The following is a 15,194-nucleotide window of genomic DNA, read 5'->3' as shown; positions in this document are numbered from 1 at the left end:
TATGGGTTGAGGACCAGTTTGATGTAATGATCAAGGTATCAGGATAGAAACTACGGGTCCATGAGCTCTAGTCCTACATTAGGCACAAAGTCGGCTAGATTAGGTTGGGCTAGTCACTTTCAGTCGCAGTGGAAAATCATTTCTAAAAACCTTGCTGAGAAAATTGCACGGACTTGTTCAGTAAATCAGATACAATTAAACATTTTTTAAAAAGAAATAATAAATGTGTAATTATACAGATAAAGTTTACGCAATAAAGATGGATGTGAGAAACCCTGGTTTTTAAATAGCATATAAAACACTGATATAAATTGTGGACATTATTTTAAAGTGTATATAGAACATATTCATAAATAACACACCAATTCTTACAATGTAGCAGAAGCAACCCTTATTTTTGGCTTCAATTAAGTATCAAAACTTTACATTTAGGTAGTCCTCAAATTATGACAGTAATGCAGCCTGCCCATAATGGTAACTTATGACAGTTGTAAAATGGGTTGGCCACATGACTGACCCAATTTTACCACCTTGTTTGTGACAACTGTCAAGCAAATTCTTGGTGATTAAGTGAACCAAGGGTTCGCTATGGACATGATTTTGCCAAAAATCGGAAGTAAATGCTGGTTTTCAGTAAAACTGTTGTAAAACCTGGTCACATAACCATGAGGCATTGCAAACAGTTGTAAATGCACCCTAACTGCAGAGTGCCCAAAGTGTGGTCATGTCACTGCGGGAGATAAGGGGTGTCCATCAGAACTATGTAAGTTTGTAAGTATCTCCAGGTAGGTTCATTAGGACTTCAAGGACTACAGTCAGTTAAGAGTCAGGCAGATTCAAAGTTGAATAGATAAAATGAAAAGAAAATAGAAGTATTGATTTGAAGTTAAAGAGTTTGAGGCCTTCTTCACAGAATTAAGAATTTACAAAGAAATCTGTGGTATCATTTTTTATTAATGTGTTTCTTTAATATACAAATGTGTACTTCATTTAAAAAGATACATTGTTAAAATTTAAATTTAAAATTAATACAAAAATTATAGCAAATTTAAATCCTTATTAGCTGACCACTATACAGTGGTAAGACCTACTGATTTAATTACCCAGCATCAGTAGATCAGGTGTATTTCAAACATAAATTAATACATTATGAACAAGCATTTCTTTATATTGGATACAATTCAATCACACACATAAACATACACATGTACAGAAATGTGTGTGTGTGTGTTCTATCTGCACATATATGTAGATGTATGCAGATGCAAAAGAGTTTTGATGAGGTATTATAAAGCAGGAAGATAAATTCCTTTGTTCAATAATTAAACGAAGCCATTAGGCATTTCAACAATAAGTGAACTGCCCGCATCACCATAATAGTTCCACGAGTAAGAATCTTCAAGCTATTTCACAGTCAAATTTTCACTCTGAAAAGGAAAACAAAATACTTTATGTAATATGACAATTAACATAGCCTTACATACAGGATTCAGCGTGAAAGGAAAAGGATTTTAACTTAAATCTCCCCAAATCTCTCTGTGTCTAAGATAGTTTCTTTGTGTATAGCAATCTTAACTAAAGTTAAAATATAGTCAATAGTATACTGTGGTGTAATATAAATAAGAAAAATGATAAATTTACCACTGGTTTTGTTTTGTTTTTTGAAAAATACACAGTCAGATGACTTAATATACAAGAAATTTATTGCAAAATAAAATTATTTTCTTAGTAAACTAAACTGTTAGAAAAACTGAGAAACAAAAGGCTGGAGTGAAAATATTCAGCCTCTACCAGTGCCCCAAAGCTACCTTTTCAAGAGGCAGTTGGACTTTTTGGTTATTCTTTGAGGATATTGCATTTCTCATCCAAGATGCTTCTTGGATGAGAAGCGAAACATCTTCAAGGAAAAATCGTGTTCAGATAAGCTAGCACCTATTCTCCAAAGCAACAGAGGACAGGAAAAGAAACAATGGTTAGAAATAATCAAAGAGAAAATTAAGCTGGAATTACAGAGAAACTTCCTAACAGTGAGGACAATTGACCAGTGGAACAGCTTGCCTTCAGAAATTGTGGGCACTCCATCACTGGATGTTTTTAAGAAGAGACTGGGCAGTCACTTATCTGAGATGGTATAGCTACTCCTACTTGAGCAGGGGCTTGGACCAAAGTACCTTCCAGCTCCTATTCTGTCCTATTTTCTTTTCTATTCTATTCTATTCTATTCTATTCTAGTCTAGTCTAGTCTAGTCTAGTCTAGTCTAGTCTAGTCTAGTCTAGTCTAGTCTAGTCTAGTCTAGTCTAGTCTAGTCTAGTCTATTCTTCTAGTCTATTTTCTATTCTATTCTATTTCTATTCTCAGATGTTTTATTATTATACCAACTGACTTTCTAAAGTACTTGAGCATTAAATTGTAAATTGTTGAATATTTCAGGAGTCTTGGAAATGCTTCTTGGAAAGGACTGAAATGCTGATAGAGGGTGTCTATGGAGATTTTCAGTCATCCACGTCATGGTTGTCATAAAGGTGCTTTCCCAAGATGTTTCTCAACATGCCTTGGGAGGATCTACACATATGGGTTGAATCTGCCTTTCTGCCCAGAGACTGAGTCATCAATCTTTGCCACACCTCTTCCTGTCAGGCCAGGAAGTCCCCAGTCACGACGAAGGTGCAGCCACCTGATGATCTTCTAATGGTGTTGGCTCTGCTTCCTACCTGGACACTGGATTAGATGGTTGCCAGATGGGAATGGATTCTCCCAAGGCATGCTAGAAATCACATTCAGGTAAGCCAACGCCTATTCTCCAGCATGCCTGTGGGAAATCTACACATATGTGACATATCAAAGCTGGCAGTCCCTATGGGCAGGAAGAAGTCTGGTCCTGTGAATCTCTGTATGTATGTACTCGTTGTAGCACTCTTCTGCAAGGCCACCTCTGCTGAGGCGTATGTGTCCAGTTTGTAGTGCCTTACGAAAGGAGACGGGGAGGACCATGTCACCACCCTACAGTTGTCCTCAAGTGAGGCTTGCGTTGCCAGGCTGCTGTGGTAGCTGCACTTCTTGTTGAATGGGCAGTTAGTCGTCTGGGTACAGGAAGAGCCTGAGTCTCAAAGGCCTTGGCTATACACATCCTTAACCTATGGTCAATGATGTGACCTAGGTACCCATGGAAGATGGTTTAAATGAGACAAATGGCTTCAGATCTGTGATATGACGAAGTTCGCTTAATGTACCTGTGGAGTGCTCTCCTTATGTCCAGTGTTTGCCGTCTGTGCTCCAGGTCATGAGATGGAGCAGGGCAAAAATCCGGTAGGATAATTTCTTGAACCCTGTGGAAGTGGGAGTTAATTTTAGGGACGAAGGAGAGATCTAGGTGTAGAACAACCCTGTTTGAGTGGAAGGTGCAAAGGTCTTCTCTGACCAAAAGAGCTGCCAGTTCTGATATGTGCCTGGCCAAAGTGATGGCTACTAAGAAGGCAACTTTCAATGTTAAGTAGTGCAGATTGGTGCACTGCAGAGGTTCAAATGGTCCCAGAGTGAGGGCTTGCAGAACTTTATATAGGTCCCAAATAGGGTACCTATGAATTGTAGGTGGTTTCAGATTGATTGCTCCCTTGATGAAGGTGCAGATGAATGGATGGTGGGCTAGGAAGTCTAAATCTCCATAATTCAGCACTGTAGACAGGGCAGCCACCTGTCTGCGTAGAGTACTGGATGAGAAACGTTTGTCGAGTCCATCCTGCAAGAAGTCTAAGGTCTGCAGAATTGAGACTGTCGTGGGATCCATTTCTTTTCTGGCACACCACCTACACAATGCTTTCAAGCTAGAGTCATATATTCTATTGGTGGAAGGTCTCCTGGAAGCTTGGATGGTCCATAACATTTTTCGTGAAAAGTTGTCCTTCCTCAGGATCCTCCTCTCAAGTGCCAGGTGATTGGACCCACTGTGGCTCTGGGTGTTCCAAGACCACCTGGTTGAGGGAGATCCTGTCCTGAGGAATCCTCCAAGGACAGGACGCTGACAAGCTTACCAGGTCTGCTTACCATGATCATCTGGGCCAATGGGGAGTGATGAGCAGAATCTCCACCTGTTCTAGCAAGTACTTTACTTATCACCCCCAGAATGAGGGGAAGCAGAAGAAAGGCATAAAGTAGGCCCTTGGGCCATTGGCTATGAAGGGTGTCGATCCCTTCTGTCCCTGGAGTTGAGAATCTGGAGAAGAATTGGGGGAGTGGGTGTTTGCTGGAGTGGCAAACAGATCCAGTATTGGCTGTCCAAATTTCCAAGACATTTCGTTGAAAGAATCTGGATGGAGACGCCACTCTGAGTTGTCCACCTTGATCCTGCTCAGGTAGTCTGCCTGAACACTTGTTGCCCCCAATAGATGCTCCACTTTGATGGACAATGAGTTTCCTCCCAGTTGTTCGACTTCGATCATGAGGGACCTGGAATGGGTACCTTCTTGTCTGTTGATATGCTCTTTAGCCACCACATTGTCTGTCAGGACCAAGACATGCTAGCCAGAGACCGAGCTCTGGAATTGCTTTAGAGCTAGATGGATAGCTCGGAGTTCCAGCCAATTGATATTGTGTTTCAGGTCCTGGGGGGACCATTGCCTTTGTGTTATTTGCACCTGTAGATGGGCTTCCCATCTGAATAGACTGGCATCTGAGGTTACAGTAGGTGTACTGTGATGTGAATGGGCTCCCTGAATAGGGTTCCTTTGGTCATTGCTAGGGAAACCCACCATTTGAGTGACCTGAGCATATCTAGGGGAACCTGAGCCTTGACATTGGATGTGCTGGTCCCTGCCATTTGGAATGGTAGGGGAAAACATTGGAAGGTTCTGGCATGTAAACACGCCCAGGGAACTATGGCTATGCATGATATCATTTTTCCCAGGAGTTGGAATAGAACTGCCAAGGGAACCACTCATTCTGCTCTGCTCTGGCTGATCAAGGACTTGTTGCTGTCCTGGCGCTCCTGGGACAAGTAAACTTGGCACAGGCTGCTGCTGCTTTTACAGCCCATGCATTGGCCTGGTGCATCCTGCAGAAGTTTAGTTCAACCTCCCAATCCTCTGTCTTGAGGGCCTCTGCTATGTATCCGAATAAAGTGGCTGGAGAAACCAAGGAGGCCAATGGCTCATCTAATGAGGGCAATTGAAGCACCTCTGCAAGAAGGGGAGCCATATTAAAAAACTTATCACCACCTGAGATGAGAAAGGTGCCTGGTTGTAACTATTGTCTTTGAACCATGTCTAGGAACAGCTTGGGGCAAGGTATGTCTTGTTATATAGGAGTGGGCTCAGAGAACACTTTACTGTTTGGGCCCTGGTTGTTGGATGGCATTGCTGGAGGAGAAAGTTCTGTGCCTATCTGAGCAGTGGTTCTGGCCTAATGTAATAAGGATTTAAAGAGGGCTGGGCTAAAAAGTCCAGTAAATTGGGTGGGGGGAGGTCAGGAACTATGCCCTCATCTTCTGAGAACCCATTCTCTTTGCTCTTCCTCTTCTAGCACAGATGCCATGCTCCTAACAGAGAGGCTGGGAGACTCTTCTCTGTGGTGTCTAAGGGCCTCAATAGGAACCTGGTATTGCATGATTTGCAATGGAGGCTCAGATTCCAAGGAGGGGGATGGCTCCTCCCCAGTAGGGTAGAGGCCACCCCAAGGGAAATGATCTGGTCTATAAGGGCCTTAATCTCCTAAGATAAACCAGGTCCCACTGGATCAGTTGGGTGAAGTCCTGCTGCAGTAGGTGTAAAAGAGGCCTCTAGAACTCTATTTCTCTCCCTTATCTATGATTCTGCAGGATCAGGGGCCAGGCATGCAAAGGGAAAAGATTCAGTTTGAATTTCCCCTGGTGAGGGTGGATAAAGCTCACTATCCTCCTCTGGTGACCAAGCTCGTTGCATTGCAAGCAAGGCTTTCAGCAATGGGGGAGGGGGAATACCTCTCCTGCACAGCTTCTCAGCTCTGGAAAATGGTTTTTCAAGGGCTTTTTGTCTTCTGTTTGCATCCCTTTCTTCTGCCCTGGTAGGCTTTCTGGAGTAGATGGCTTTTGCCCTTATTTTGTCTGCTGCATCCTTGCTTGCAGATTTAGCCTTCCTGGAGGAATTCTTAGCATGCTTGGGCTCCATGCTATCTACTGAGTAATCAGCCATCGTGTAGCTTGAGCCCTGAGACTGCCTTGGGAGGAGAGGCTAATGGCTCAATCCTCCTTAATCCTCCAATTATGGGCAGTCCTTGTCCCAGGTCTTCTCCCCTGGGTTGTGGCAGTGGCGGCAAGACCAGACTCCTGGGGTAGCCTGCACAATTCACCACGCAGTCACTTCCAAAATGGTGGCCACTAGCCCAGATGATCAGCTGTGGGGTAGTAAAGTGAAAAATGGCTCTACCTGAGTTATCAGGCAACCCTGGGTGAGCAGGAATTTGCAACTGTGGCTCTTCGGCACACCCCCTAAGGGGTGGAAATTAATGAAGAGCTGTCCCCTCTATGGCTGGCTATTGGGCCCTTATTGGTGATTCAGGAGAAGCCGCGCAATAAATGAGGCGAAGAGCAGGCTTTGAATCCAATTGTTGCCTCCCTTCTGTATTTCAAACCTTTTGGAGAATCCACACAATGAAGAATGCTGCTTTTCCAAAATATCACTGGAGCCAACCTTTGCCACATCTCTATCAGGCCAAGATTGAGTCATAATTGGGGACTTCCTGGCCCGACAAGAAGAGGTGTGGCAAAGATTGATGACTCAGTCTCTGGGCAAAAACGCAGATTCAATCCATATGTGTGGATTCTCCCATAGGCAGGCAGGAGAATAATTTGGCCCCCTCTTCTTTGTGGCAGCCTCTCAAATACTGCTATCATGTCACCCCAATTCTTCTTTTCTTTACACTAGCCAGACCCAAAACCTGCAGCCGTTCTTTGTATGGTTTAGTCTCCAGGCATTTGATCATCTTAGTTGCTCTTCTCTGAACTTTTTTCAAAATCTCAACATAATAATAATAATACTTTATTTGCGGTCACAGACCAAAACACAAGTACAACAAAAGAAGAACATGGGAAAAATAGTCATGAACAATTGGTCACCAAAAACTTGACTAAGGGGAATTATAGCATTCTCCTCTGATGGTTACAGCTATTAAAAAAAAATTGGAAACCTGAAAAGTGATGTATGAGGAGCCATCCCCTAGACAATATAAGAACAAATTACTAACATTGGGTCTAGAAGGGTCTGTTTCAAGGAGAGATAGTAACTTAGATCTGCCTGTGTTATACATAGGGCATATTTGCGGACTTCCAGTTTGAGCTTCTTTGCCAACAGACCTAAACCTCGTCTCTCCGAGGCTTCGATCCGTGCTCACCGCTGGAGCACCCCGAGCTGGCTGGTTTCAGGGCTAAGCCACCCCATAGAGGTGGTGAAGAGTGGGGAGACTGCCTCCAGGGTTGAGGAGAACCGCATCTCTCCTCCCCAGCTGGCCATTACTCCCTTTCCCGAAGGCGGTTGTAGCGGTGGTCAGAAATGGCCACTACAAAGAAGAACTCAACCAGAAAAGAATGTGCAGGAGGAAGATAAGAAGAGAAAATTTTGGTTGACCGGGTCAGACAGCAAAAGCAACAAAAAAGGTACCCTGGAATTTAAACTTAACAACATTGTTCCCAAAGAAGATTTTGAAGCTGCAAAGGAGAGAGAGAAGGGAAAGGATTACGGTTTTTTTCTTCCCTTCCTTATACTGATAGCTAAGAAACTTAAGCAAGAAATTGAAAAAAACAAAACACTTTGTCATTAATAGGCATCTAAGCTGAAAATAAAAGTCAAATGGATAATAAAGATTTCTGGACATTTAAAAGTTTTTAAAAGCAGGAAAGGAGAAAAAATAAAATAAAAGGGCAGGATCTGGAAAAATGGAGGAGACTGCCTAGAACTAAGGAATGAACTTACAGTGAAATTTTAACAAGATTCCTCAAAGATACATTTTAATTGAAACTTGGTAACAAAATAATAGAACCCCAGGAAGAGAAAGTGGAAAAAAGAAGCAAGTAGAAACAGCCTTGGATTATTTGGTGATTTTTGGTTTTTGCATCTAGATGACTAAAATTAACTGGGTGGTTGTTTAAAAGTTTTTAAAATGGTATCACTCTTAGAAGAACTGAAAACGGAACTTTAAAAATGGAAAGAAGATGCACAAGAAGGGAGAGGTTCTTTTGGCTTCGTGTTTCAATTCTTAGAAATGGAGATCTGGAACTATGAGAAGCAACAAGAAATGCTTGCAGAACAAGAAGATTGGGACAAAGAAGAAGCCATCTTTAATGATCAAATAATTTTAAGTGGGGGGAAGGGGGGAAAGAGGGTGAAAGGTTTAAGACTAGAAAAACAACCAAAAAGAAGAACAATTTGAAAGATAAGTATAATATTAGAAAGCAACAGAAGAGGGGATTACAGATGAGAGAATTAGAAGTAGATAGATGAGGGGGTAAAAAGGGGAGGGAGAAGAAGAGGGAGAAGAAGAGGGAGAAGAAGGCAAGGAAAAGAAGTTGTAAAAAACAGAAACAAGAAATGGAGAAACAGAGAAAAGATATAAGGATTGTAACCATAAACTTGTTTAGAGATAATGGGTGAAAATTTAATTGCAAAAGGGATTCCGCAAAGGTACATAAGATAGCATTGTTACATTACGAATAGAAATAATTTTAGAAAATACGATGATGGATAAAATATTTACTGTAATGTAGTGGGATGTTTGTTAATAAATAAATGAATTAAAATGATTGAGAGAATTAAAAGGGAACATTTTTAATTATTAGTAATGATTTATACAAATATAAGTGAGAAATATGGAAAAAAAAGAATTAACCATGGAAAGTTTATAAGTGTTCCCAAGGAAGTATATTTAATTGAAAAGAAATGTTAAAGATGTTAAGATTTTAATGCATATTAATGATAGCATTGAATTGGAATGGAATGTGTGTTTTATTTACATATACTTTATTTAACCTTCAATATATATACCTTTAAGATTATAGCATTCAATATAATACATAACTTCAAATCGAGTTCTGCTTGGTGCATTCTTAAAATAGAGACTATATTTTAAAAGAAAATTTATATATATATATATATATATAAATTTTCTTTTAAGAATATAGTCTCTATTTTAAGAATGCACCAAGCAGAACTCGATTTGAAGTTATGTATTATATTGAATGCTATAATCTTAAAGGTATATATTGAAGGTTAAATAAGAGTTTGAATGGATAAAATTAAAGGATATAAAGGTGTCATACTCTAATTGGTAACTACAGGGAAAAATTTGCTTAATAAGAAAAGATAATGTGAAATTGAAACAGGACAGACAAAAGTATAAATATAATGATTTGAATTGAGATGAGATAATTAAAACAAAGTTGAGAAAATTAAAAGAGGGGAAAAACTATGTAGAAAATATAAAATGGCAATAAGATATGGAATAGAATATAAAAATGAGCATGAAATTGAGTTTTGTGTCTGTATGAAGAAGTGATAACCTGGGACCATGCTATTTTCAAAAAAGATGTTTTATTTGTATTTTGTTTTTGTGAAAACCCAAATAAAATAATAATAATAATAATAATAATAATAATAATAATAATAATAATAATAATAATAATAATAATAATAATAATAATAATACTTTATTTGCGGTCACAGACCAAAACACAAGTACAACAAAAGAAGAACATGGGAAAAATAGTCATGAACAATTGGTCACCAAAAACTTGACTAAGGGGAATTATAGCATTCTCCTCTGATGGTTACAGCTATTAAAAAAAAATTGGAAACCTGAAAAGTGATGTATGAGGAGCCATCCCCTAGACAATATAAGAACAAATTACTAACATTGGGTCTAGAAGGGTCTGTTTCAAGGAGAGACAGTAACTTAGATTTGCCTGTGTTATACATAGGGCAATATAAAAGGACATGCTCCACAGTTTCACCCTCAGCTCTGTCACAGGGGCATAGCCGCTCGTTAATCAGGAGCCTCTTAAATCATCCATCCAGTAGTGCTGAGGGCAAGACATTAAAGCGAGCTAGGGAGAAAGCTCTTCTATACTTGGGAATGGTTAGAATGTAAAAATAGGAAGCCATCCTCAGTCTGTAATTATTAAATTGGCTGAAGATAAGAGGGGAGCAAGTTTTGTTAGCTCTGGCTCATAGATATTGCAAGTCAATGTCCACAAGCCGTTGGACTACCCTAAATTGGGCGTCCTTAAGGCCATAATCTCCCAGGGCATCCCCCGTAAAACCTAGCAGCTGTGATTTCTTCATCAGCTCCCTCTCCCAATGAGAAATATGAGAGTCAGCCAACACCAGGGAGACGTAGCTACCAGGAACTGCCAGAAAGAGCACCCAAAACCACCATTTAAAGGTGTTAATCCACGCCATACATTCGACTGATTGAGTGCCCAGTTCCAGGTAAATCGGAGCAAAACCAACACAGGGAGGAAGACCCAGAAGTTTTCTAAAAAAGACAGCCTGGGTTCTTTCAATACAATCTTTGAAGCCCCATATCCACATGGGAATTCCGTAAAGAGTTTGAGCCAAAGTTTTGGCTTTGTAAATACACAGAGCAGAAGGAATAAACTGGCCTCTTTAGGTATAAAAAAAATCTTAAAATCTGCTGGTGACTAGGGGAGGCCGAATTCAGCACCTGGTTTCGATGTCTAGTCCAAGCACCGGTGTTGTGAAATTGAATACTTAAATACTTAAAATGGAAAACCTGCTTAACAGCATTACCATTGATAGCCCAGTTATACAATTTCCGGGCTCTAAAGAACACCAATACTTTGGATTTGTCATAATTAATGGACAAATGGTTCTCAGCACAGTAAGCCCCAAATGCAGAAAGTAATCTTTTCAGACCTGGCCTTGACAATGAAAGGAGGGCCACATCGTCAGCATAAAGGCGAAGCGGGATCTTCATAGTTGACAGCTTTGGGGCATGGGACTCAATACGTCCAATGTGAAAGGCCAAGTCAGATAAGAATAAATTAAACAAAAGAGGAGCCAGAACACAACCCTGCCTATTCCATTCTTAATTGGGATAGGATTCGAAAGTGCTCCCTGCAAACCACACCTGACCTGACTAGAGGTCTGGTTGTACAAGGATCTAATTAGGAACAGAAGACGTCTATCGATAGAACTTTTAAGCAGTTTTGACCACAACAGTCCCCTAGGGACTGATTCAAACACTAACTTTAGGTCAATAAAAGCAGTAAAAAGTTTGCCACCTGGTATGGTAGTATATTTATCGACCAGGTGTGCTAAGACAAAGCAGTGGTCCAGTGTGGCAAAGCCTGCTTTAAACCCAATCTGCTCAGCACCAATAATATTGGACTCCTCAACCCAAGTGAGGAGTCTACATTGGAGATATTTAGCATACAGTTTTCCAATGATGGAGAGCAGGCTTATGGGGCTATAGTCGGCTGGGTTGTTCCTATTTCCTCATTTAAAAACTGGAACAATAATCGCTAAGCTCCTGGAGGTAGGGATCCTGCCAGAGGTATTGATATGCGTAAAGAGTCTTGCTAAGAGAGGAATCCACCACTCGGGATTGGATTTTAGCAAATCAGGGCCAGGGGCTTTACCTGACTTGAGTTTGGAGATAAGCTCGGTAATCTCAGCATGAGTCACGGGTTGCCAGTCAGGAACTGCAGGAGGCAGCTGTGGCCCAAGCATGGCCAAACTTGTTGATACCTGAAAAATTGCCAAGAAATGGTTTTCCCAATCTCTGTTGGAAATACAGCAGAGGGGGAGTTCTTGATGACCCGGCAAGGAGCTGGCAACAATTTGCCAAAATAATTGAGTGTTCTTCTGCTGAATGGAGAGAAGTAGATCCCACTTCTTTCTCTCTTTAGCTTTCTTTTTCTTAGCAATTAGTCCTTTATACTTCCACTTCAAGCGATAGTAGTCCTCTGGTGGGCATTTATCCCCTAGATTATGATAGAGCAGGTAAACCCGATTAATCTGGTTCCTGAGCATCAGACACTCTTTGTCAAACCAAGAATTAATTCTTGAATGATATGAACCTCTCGGCCTGCGGACGGCTCCTAGCTCCCTTTGAACGCTATTAATTAGTGATTCAAAGGCCGAGATTGTCCCTGGGCCACTACTTGTTAGGGCCTGATTGTATAGGCTGAGACACTCCAGAGATGATAAAAAGGTGGAACTTTTTTTCAGTATTAGAAGACCATTTGATCCTCCTTGTATACGAGACCACATAGGGATCTAATATCTGGGGACCCCTAGGGAGATGTATATTTGAGGAAAGCCCAATGATTGTAACCAGGGGGTAGTGGTCGCTCTCCATAAGGCAGTCCACATAGAAAGCACAGACTGCCTTTCTAAGAAGCTAGGAAACCAGCACAAAATCAATAACATTACTCTCACGTGAGGAACTAAAAGTAAACTCACCAGCTAGATCACCTAGGGTACTCCCATTAAGAATTATCTTATTGTGTTGGGCTGCTAAAAAGGGCTAACTGAATGCCAGCAAAATTTGTTAATTCATCCTTAGAATGTCTGGCTGAAATCAGGTGTCCTATAGCCTGGAGGGTTTCTTGGGAGTAGAGTGCCTCAATCGATGGGGGAACTTGGACTCCCAATTGGGCATTAAAGTCACCCCCTATAAGGATGTACAGCGCTGGGAATTTAGTTTCCATACAAGTAATGTAATTCTCCAGCACGCCCCATTGACCTTAGTATCAGCTTTACTCATTGTCAGGGGAAGATAAACATTGAACACTAACAATTTGCTGCGTCCTCTCTTAATTAGGAGCGCCATAGCTAAAGAGCCACAGGGGGGCAGCTCCACTGTCTCCACTTTCAAAGAAGTAGAGACCAAGCAAGCTAGACCACCCTTAGGCCTTCCTGTCATAGATTGTCTGGTGGCGGCCAAGGAAATGACCATAAACCCTGTAAGGGATATCTTATCACATGCCCAGGTCTCCTGAAGCAGGACCACATCAAATGAGTGAATATAGTTGGTGAATTCTGTGGTACCACACCTTCTCCCCCAGCCTGCTATGTTCCACGAAAGTCACTTAAGTATGCAGGGTTTTTTTCCCCAGATTTAATAGTCATTCTGTGTGATTAATTTTTCCCAGAGCGCCCTTTGGATCCGAAAAGATACACCCATTGTTAAGTGGCAGGGTCATCCTCTTAGGAGGCAAAGGCAGGGGAGGAGGGAGGGCAGGCGAGCCTTGTTCATGGGGCTGTAGGGCTCTAAGCGCACCCCAGTTCATACTTGTGGCAATAATTAGTTGCTTAGCTGACAAGTATTCAGCAGCATCAACAGACAGAGTTTGAAGCAGCCCTGGATCTTCAAATTTATGAATTAGACATTCTGGAGAGAGCGCCAAGGGAACTTCAGTTGGTAAATCAGTATAGACTCCCTGAAGTTCAAGGGAATCCTTATCAGGTAGTGAAAGACTCCGGAGCTTCGATTTGACTGCATCCAGATGTTTTATGATTTGGGCCTTTTCTGATTGTGGAAGCTCACAAAGGAGTTGAAGAGCTGTGTCTCCTCCTGGTTCCAGAAATTGTTTTGACATAAGTCAGTCTCATAAATTGATGGAATCCCAGAAGCACTGACCTGGGGCTTATTTACTAAGGAACCTTGGGTGCCCTGAACTGGTATCGCTTCCTTTGGGGCCATTTCTTCCCAGCTGATCAAATCAAGGGAAGCTTCCTGGTAAGATGTTACTCGCTGCGGGGGGGTTAATTTGACTGGTTGTAGGAGGAACCGTCAGGCTATCATCTGAGAGGACACCAACTGGAGGTTTTGCGGGAATAGGTGCATAATTAGTACATGATGTAGTATCCAAGATGGCATTCAAGGTTGGCACATCAATATGTACTGCTGAGAATCTTTTGGGGGCAATAAATCTCCTGCCACTCACAAATTGTCAATTACTCAAGAGTGGCTTAATCAACATATCTTTGAAGACTCTTCTTGGCAGAATGCCAAAGGATCTTAACAGGGATCCTCTTCTGAAAAATAGTTTGGGGGTGTTGGAGTTGTCAAAACTGAGTAGTACTCTAGTGCAGTATTCAGGAGAGGGTAAAAGTTCAACCTTCTTCAAATCATCAGCTTTTAGCCCCAATAACTGTAATATATGGCCCCTCGCCAGCTGTGTTGAACCCCAGTGAGGTAAGTTGTCATTAATGGGATTAATGATGAGGGCCACCTGTTTTGACTGTAAGACCAGGTGACTGTTTGCGTCAAAAGATGTAAAGTTTGAACTATTGGTAGGATTACATTGGCCAGTGCTTTTGCTGAGGCTTGGCAGGGAGAACCCTGCCGCCGCATCAGGCTGCCGAGCAGTCAACTCAGGGCTCCCATTGGTAGCCCAGGAAACTAAGTAGTTTAAAATACTTATTATTTTATCAAGCTGGAGCTGAATGCTCACTGTAGTTTCTGCAACCAAGAAACATTGCTGTGCCAAAAGTAAGTGTGGGCTCATTTAAGGATTGGTTGGGGGCTGTAGTTTTAGATAAGCCTTTGTTCTCAACTCAGGGGTGACACCCTCAACCATCAGAAGATCGCAACAACTGGCAGCAGCCAGGCAAAAGGGAGCAGGAGCTTTCAAACCGAGAGGCCGAGCTAAAACAAAGTCCCCAATCTTGGATTGCTTCAGAGAAGGTTGACGAACCGGGTCAGTGAGAGATCTGCTCCTTTTCCTTGTCTTCATTATATTAAGTAGCACAATAGAAGTGGAGCTGTGTACTATAGGATAGAATCTAGTCACTGAAACAAGTCCTAAATCCAGAGGAAAAGGAATCGGGGGTCGAGAAGAAACGAGTCCTAATGCAAAAAATGGCAGAGCTCCTCACAAGTATACCAAGGATCCTGACCTCTTGACAGAGCAGGGAAAATGAGTAAATAAAAATGATAAAATAATAAAAATAGAATAAATCAGATAAGAGAAATCACATCAAAGCTAGGCATAGCTAGATTTCCAACTAAAGGAATAAGATCTTTAGAACAACAACAAAGAAGCAGCAGCAAGGCCCTCCTATAGCTGAGGCCAGCTTGGGCTTTTTTTTAAAATACAGCTAAACCATAGCTGAAATATAACTAAAAGTGGATTAGTAATCACACTGCAAAATTTTCAAAAATGTAAAGGGTTTAAAAATACAAATAAAATTTTGAAGACTAA

At 41.4% G+C, this 15,194-nt stretch overlaps 1 protein-coding gene across 14 annotated transcripts in view; it reads right to left on the bottom strand.

Moving 5' to 3' along the window:
* Window positions 1-936: 936 nt before the first annotated feature.
* The window catches only part of STARD3NL (STARD3 N-terminal like), a 59,553-nt gene continuing 45,295 nt past the window's right edge, over window positions 937-15,194 (bottom strand). For 12 of the 14 annotated variants that reach the window (XM_087917199.1, XM_087917203.1, XM_087917206.1 and 9 more), the window contains one exon: window positions 937-1,427. The gene's annotated coding sequence lies outside the window, so the exon portion shown is untranslated. The remainder of the gene's footprint in view (window positions 1,428-15,194) is intronic. The other 2 variants (XM_087917205.1, XM_087917195.1) reach the window with 2 other exon arrangements.

The sequence above is a fragment of the Pseudonaja textilis genome, chromosome Z, assembly GCF_049901715.1.
Source record: "Pseudonaja textilis isolate UNSWEBS1 chromosome Z, rPseTex1.2, whole genome shotgun sequence".
Lineage (NCBI taxonomy): Eukaryota > Metazoa > Chordata > Lepidosauria > Squamata > Elapidae > Pseudonaja > Pseudonaja textilis.
Note: the sequence above shows the minus strand (reverse complement) of the source record. Positions and strands in the feature narration are given on the sequence as shown.